This window comes from Sparus aurata, chromosome 20 (genome assembly GCF_900880675.1).
Source record: "Sparus aurata chromosome 20, fSpaAur1.1, whole genome shotgun sequence".
In the NCBI taxonomy this organism is placed as follows: domain Eukaryota; kingdom Metazoa; phylum Chordata; class Actinopteri; order Spariformes; family Sparidae; genus Sparus; species Sparus aurata.
The window spans coordinates 24,877,407-24,884,666 of NC_044206.1; positions in this window are offsets into that span (position 1 = coordinate 24,877,407).

The window sequence follows — 7,260 nt, forward strand, 5'->3', positions numbered from 1 at the left end:
AACTAGCCGAGCGAGCGTGCGAGCGAGCGAGCAGCATGTCCGGGGAACAGGAGCCCTCCCTCCCAATCTCTCCACACAATCATCCACTTAACCCAGCCGGGCCAACAAGTGAACAGAGATTGCAGAACAACAAAACATGCACTCGCTGACATGTGCACACATATATACACCCACCAACACAAACACCCACCCACACACGCAGTGGACAGCACTGACAAATTACAAGACAGGGTAAACAAGTGCAGAGAACAAGGTTCCATGCACATTATCAGGTAATCTTAAATGTACGACCTTTAAGGTTAAAGCTGACATCATTTCAAGTTTATGTTACTATTAGCAATTCTCCAGCTGAGACTAGAACCCACAGTGTATTTATCTTACTAACAAGTAATGTCAAGAAGGGCTTTCTAAGCACAGCCTCCGTACATCACCAGGGATTCCACAGGTTAAGCAGAAGTCAGATGACGGAGGTTTGACTTGTCTCTGCTGGTTGACACTTACTGTTGAACAAGATAGGTTTGTTATTATTTTATATGAGCTGTTTCTGCACACAGATTTTGCTCCCTGCTTCATCATTATGTTGCATTTAGGTGGCAACAATAATCTCAGAGATGCATTTCTGAAAAATGGAGCTAGTAAGTTCAGAATCATCCACAGCAGTCCTCCAGGCTGGCGCTGGGTTTATAAAGCCTCTTTTTACGTAACTTTTTAACCATCAAGGTCGACTCAGCAAGCAGCTGATTATTTCCTTTATTTACGTTTTGTGCTCGAGAACGACCTCCAGTGGTGGTAGTGATTATTACGCCAGCAAAAGAGGAAGTCTTCTGTTTGAGGAGGAGTAAGGGGAGGAGATTACATAACTTAAGTTACATAATAGTTAATTAAACCCAAATCACAATGTTTTCCTGAACATTAACGAGCAGTTGTGTTGCATAAAGGTCATAGCTAATAGATAAAGTCTATATGTAGACTAATCATTCTCTTTAAATAATACATTTGTGCAGAATAAAAGTGTCTCTTTTCATTGTAAACATTGTTATGATTGGGAATTAATCATTTTGGACCCATCATTTTTATTTTTTTTATCATTGTTTTGACAGGGGAAAAAAATGTTGATGTTAACTTTAGCTAGCACTAGGAACATTATCATTATCTAGGTAGCATTAATGGTGGCGTTAGCTAGTGCAACAAACTGGCACCACAGTTGAAGGGAAATGGAGGCCGATGGATTGAAGATACAGAAGTTACGGACTTGAACCCAAACCACAATGTTTCTTCAAACCTGACAATGTGGTTTTCCTGCCTCAAACCAAACTGATACTGTGTGACGAAGGTCCGATGGAGTCACTGCAAGTCGACCTGTTCAGACACCATTGTTTTGGTAACGGTGTTAAATGTCATAATCCTTTTTTTGTTTCTATTCTCTTCATGTTTTGGGGTTTTTTTAAGGTGCGAAATAAAGGAAGTTAAAAATAGCATCTGGTTCAGGATGTTTACACTTGAGAATAATTGCCTCTTACTTTTCTCTTCTAACAAATTAACATATTTTCTGAAGATGTACCTCGAGCTCCTTCGAAGGACGTCCAGTGCATTTCATGACCAAAATACCCAAAAAAGTCTTTGCAGGCAGGTGAGACAATGCTCTGACCGTGTTTATCCCCTGAGTGTATTTCACAGCCCTGCTCCTTGGATTTTAACTCTCCTGATGCCAAGCTGGTTTAAAACCACAGGAAAGCAACGCAGCACGGACACCTGGATGGAGAAATTAGCACCGTGTGTGAGGACAAATCTTCTTATTTGTCTGTTTCGGCGGCGTGTCCGCGGCACACTTGCGCCCCACTGGCGCAGCCTCTGAGTGCTAACAGAGCGGAAGCATCCAGGCAGCTGAAGCCAGGATTAGTCTCTGATTCTTCGGAGGCATTGAAATGAACCAAGCAGACACTAATCCCCCCCTTTTCCCTGCATCTCACCAGACCTCTGCTCCACAGAGGGGAAAGAGAGGAAGAGTTAGAGAAACAGAGAGAGGGAGAGAGAACTTAAATGAAGTGGAACAGAAGACAAGGAGCTATATTAACTGAGTGTGTTAATTGTGTTTACTGGTGCGGTGACATCAGCCGAGGTCACGCACCCAGGCGGTGGCATTTTAGCTGAATTATGTCCAACGACGGGGCGAGGAATGGCGACGGAGCTGTACTAAACTAAAAATTAAGAAATCAGGTTGCAAACGATTCGTAAAGTGCACCGTTTTAGAAATCAGCCCCTCCACCAGCCCTGGATTGAGGGATTAGTTTTTGTTACTTAGGCAGCTTTTGGGCAACGCGACTCTGAGCGGAGAACGAACTCGGAGGACTGATTTGTCCAACAGAGAGAAAAAAATCCCCCCTCCTCGCCCGTCGCCTTGCTCCCACTCCTCCCACTCCTTTCTTCTCCTCTGTTCACTTTCTTTTCCTGCCTCCTCTTGTTCTACACTGTTCCTTCAAATTATTTTTTTTTTCCTTCCCCACACACACAGCCGATGGTCTTTGAACCTAAAATAGTTATTTTGTAAGCACCCTCACACCGGCTTCCTCGTTGGTTTGCAGTGCCTTCATTACTTTCCTGCAAGGCTCAGCATAATTTTACCATTGGAGAACGGGGTGGGGGGGGAGACGAGGGCTGTTGTTGAGCGAGAGGAAAATAAAACGGGGAATAAGAATAAGTCAGAATGCCCACAGAACAAGGTCTGACAAATACTTGATCTGAGCGAATGCGTGGGGGAGCGAGAACCTGTGCTCCGCCTCGGTGTGGCCATGCTTTATCATTACGCGGCGACAGTGAATTTTAAATGTGTCTACACCTCCGGCTCGCTCGTTTCTCTTCCCGCACTTCTTGCATGAATGTATTTTGATTCATAACTCAGCTCGTTTTTTTTTTTATTACTCAGGTGCATTCCTCTCAAATTTAATGCCGACCCCGTATTTTATTTATTGAGGAGGTGAAAGATATGAAGGTACAACGTATAAAATGACTTCATGATGGCTCCTTTTGCTGACAAGGCTATTGGCACTTGTTTGATGTTATTTGTTTTTTAAGTGACTGATTTACGGACACGGTCCCTCCGGAGGCGCCTCGCCATCCACCATCATTCCTCGCAAGATCTCCAAGATGCTCACAGCCGCCATGTTTTTTTATGTGTTGTTTAAAACAGATGCACAGCTCCCTGAGGCACTTATGTGTTTTAAGTAGCAAGCTTTAAACTCTGATGATCAACTGTAGCCTACTGTAGCCTTAATCCTTCTGATATCCAAGACTTTGCAAAGACGGGCGGAGCATGAAGGGGAGAAACAATGTCAGCGATGGAGAGATCACGAAGGCGAAGGGGGGAAAAAAAGGGTCTAAAACGTTAATAGGCTGAAAGGTTTTCTGGCAGGAACTATATGGTGTTTAGATTAAGCCTGTGGTACAATCAATGTTCAAGGACAGAGGAGCTTCTGGTGATGAAGGTGTCACGAGGAGTCAGCAGGAGATATAGTGATTCCACCTGCCAGCTCCCAGCAGACAATGGGTGAAAATATGATACAGTATTTAGCTAAAGGGAGCTAAGCCAGACCTTGGAAGAAGGTATGATCAATCATCCTGAGCCAACAGAGAGAATAGAGAGGGAGAAAAAAAACAAACACTGTTAAAGTGGCCCACAGTATTTGGCAAGTGGCAAAAAGAAAAGTTTTTCTCTCCGTTTTGTCTTTGAGACTGATGAGGCGCCAAATGTTATTTTCTCTGCCATTTTGCCAAAGAGAGAGAGGGAACGAGTGAAACGGATGACTGGAAAATATGCGGCCTCTCCGGGTTTACACATTTCAAAAGCAAGTAAACAGCCGAGTCAAACAACCCGAGACACTTTTCATTGGTTCTTGATTAGTCCTGTCTGTTACAGAGCTAAAAAGACTGGCTGAGAAAAAAACCCAGCCTGTAGACAACCGTGCAGAATTTTGCTTTCTGTAATGGGACCATCTGACAGACCCGATTAACGAGCTGACCGCTGATCCCCGACCTACACACAGGCACCATCGACTCTGTGCTGTCATGGAGGAGAAAGAAGCAGAAGGATGAGGGCCTCAGGTAGAGGTTTGGTTCATTCATGGTGAAAACACTGCAGCCGGCCGGTACAGCGGTTTTAAAGAACCCCCTTAAAATGAAGCAAACTATAACCTCCACACAGGTTGTCTCTGTCAGGGTGGTGTGTTGTGACTATGAGCAGAGTTTGGAGTTGGTCTGTAGTTCGGTTCAACACCCTGTACAAGACTGAAATATTACAACTGTTGGATGGATTGTATATATATGAAGAGGATGAAGCCTTGCGAAGTCACAAAGAGTTAAGGTTTTTACAGGTTAGGGTTGTACAGGTTAGGGTTTTAGAGGTTAGGGTTTTAGAGGTTAGAGTTTTAGAGGTTAGGGTTTTAGAGGTTAGGGTTTTATAGGTTAAGGTTTTAGAGGTTAGAGTTTTAGAGGTTAGGGTTTTAGAGGTTAGGGTTTTAGAGGTTAGAGTTTTAGAGGTTAGAGTTTTAGAGGTTAGGGTTTTAGAGGTTAGGGTTTTAGAGGTTAAGGTTTTAGAGGTTAGGGTTTTATACAAAGCAACATGGCGCCTCCGCAGAGCCGGGCTGCGTACGTATCCGTCCATCATATGTAATAAATGTGAAAAGTGGTGCAACGCTGCACCTTGCGTTGGACATATACCAACTTCTACAAACTGCAAGAAAAGCAAAAAGGAACCAGCCAAAGGGAAGGTTTCGCTGGCGACGTGTTTTCTGGCCAGACATCTATGTGTGATGGGCTGCTAACGCCACCATGAGGTTCTTCGTCATAACTCTGATTAATTGCTATGAAACTTGGTAGAAGAAACATTCGGGTTCCCCTCAGGATGAACAGTGGTAACTAGACTTTTTATCGTGCATCATCATTAGGTCAGTAGTTTAGTTTGTCTGATGCTTCCCCACGATAACATTAAAATATTGACGATGGTAACCTTGATACATCAGCATGTTAGCATCCTGGGGTTAGCATTTCTGTGCCTGAGGCTGCATTCAGACTGACATTAGCCATTTGTAAAGAGCACCAACTGTAAAACCTTTTGTAACGTCACCCATCAGTTTGAAGCCTCGAGTTTGGCACCTTAGTTGTCACCATCTTGCTTTTTTTGACCCAGAAGTGACCATATTTGGACGAGAGGTTGGAGTTGGGGAGACTGTCCTGATTTGGTCACACGCCCTAGAATACACTATGGTCTATTTGATTGTAAATGGGTCCATAATTCACAAAATGACCAACATGCTGTATGAAAGAAGACTTGACCCTGGCGATTGAGACCATAAATTCATTTGAGGTAATAAATCAAGTGAGAGTTCGGGGCATTTTCTCATAAGCTTACGTACAATCGAACTTTTACCTCCCTACGGCCATCAGAGAGGATGCAGGTTAAGTCCTCATTTTTCAGATCTGGAAGCTCTGTCCATACTTTATACAGTCGGTGTCTTTATACACACCAATGTCGAGGAAATACGGCGTCGTCCATCAAAGAAAGTGAACCCGGCTGTCAGCATGCAAGACCACATACATGTGAGCTCCTGGTAGATCAGCATGATGTTCCTGCTGTATTTCTATTATTGGCCTTGCCATTGTTATGATGTCAAAGATGATTGCCGTTGTATGTTGAATCTGATAAGTGGTTATATTACTCACCCAGGCAGCCCTTATGCATTATGTCAGCACACGGGGGGGTTTTGTTTGAACGCCCACCGAGTCGAGCCTCACAGAGCCGCGAGCATTACTATTTTTTCTTCTTCTTCTTTCCTTTTTTATTTATCATCTCGCAACCCTTCAGGAAACCTTTGCCGATTCCCCACCCGGAGGTTTGTGAACCACTGCTATACTACATAAGCTGACCCACAAATCTTTTCTCTGCGCCCGACGTAGAGCCGCTACAAATCACGCAAGCGAGGTTGGCGCGTCAGCTCTCGGATGCTGCAGTCAGGAGCGTTCGTTCCTGGAGTGTAATCATTACATGTCCTATAGTAAGAGGCAGAATGAGGCAATAACACTCAAACACTTCCTTCTGCGACATGTGAGCTGAAAATAGCTTTTTAAATCACGCTCAAATATTCAACAATCCCATTTAACATTTTAAGCCATACATAATTCAGCACTGTTTCTCCTCAGTGAGTACATCTGTGTTTCTACTAAGAGAGGATTCAAAATCTAATCATGTGTTTAGTTATAAATGATCAGAGTGAAAGTGATGAACGGTAATCATCGAGGTATTTGTAAATGTCTTATTTAAACATTTACAGCAGGCCTTCACCTACAGGAAATATCTGATATGGATTCATTGTATTTTTCAAATAATGTTTCATTTTTTTATTCCAGCGGCGTCCTGAAGCTATTGTTTACAAGGCAGTGTTATTGCGTGCCTTCCTTAATCTCCTCACCTTTATCTTTCTAAATCTCTCTTTCAATCTCGCCTGCCGTCTTCCTCCTCTCAGCTCGGCTTTCAAGGTCAAACACGGTGCCTTCCATTCTCCCCTCCCTCCCCTCCTCTATATTCCAATCTCCATGCCATCTTCCCTGCACACGAATTACGCTCGCATTCCTGCTGGTTTCAGATGCAAATCCTATTTAAACCTGTCACCTGCTGCCACGCGCGCTGCGAGAGGAATTGAGGAAAATAGGCCACTGTGATATCGCACCAATTTGCAAAATGAGTATGATTTTTTTTTTTTTATTCTTTCTACGGGTTATCAGGGCTTAGAAGTGTGTAACAGGTTGACGTAGAAGGGGACTTATTCATCATCTCGCTGATCTCGTTGCTCAGGATTGAATATTTCTGTAATCAGCACGATCCTAGTTATTGAAAAAAAACAAAAACAAGCACCACCGTTTCTCTCCTTTGGCATTCCCGGAGCATATTTGACCTCTGGCGCTCACCCGTCTTTACTCCCCTTCCTTGTTTTGCCCTCATATCATGGCCGCCTCTGTTTGTTAAGTCTCGCAGCCGTGTCAATCAAGGCCGATGTCTGCTCTCCTGCAAGTCCCCACTGCCCTCTGCTGTGTTCAACAAGAAACTGGAGTGTGCCCCATCGCATCTAATGCTATCTAATAACACCGACCTCTCCACCTCGCCGCTCCTGTTTCGCCGCTCCAGGGTCAGACGCGATCCCCCGGCGTCAAACCATGCAAATTCACGCCTTCACCCCTCCCTCCTCGCCGTACCAGGTCATCACGTCCCTT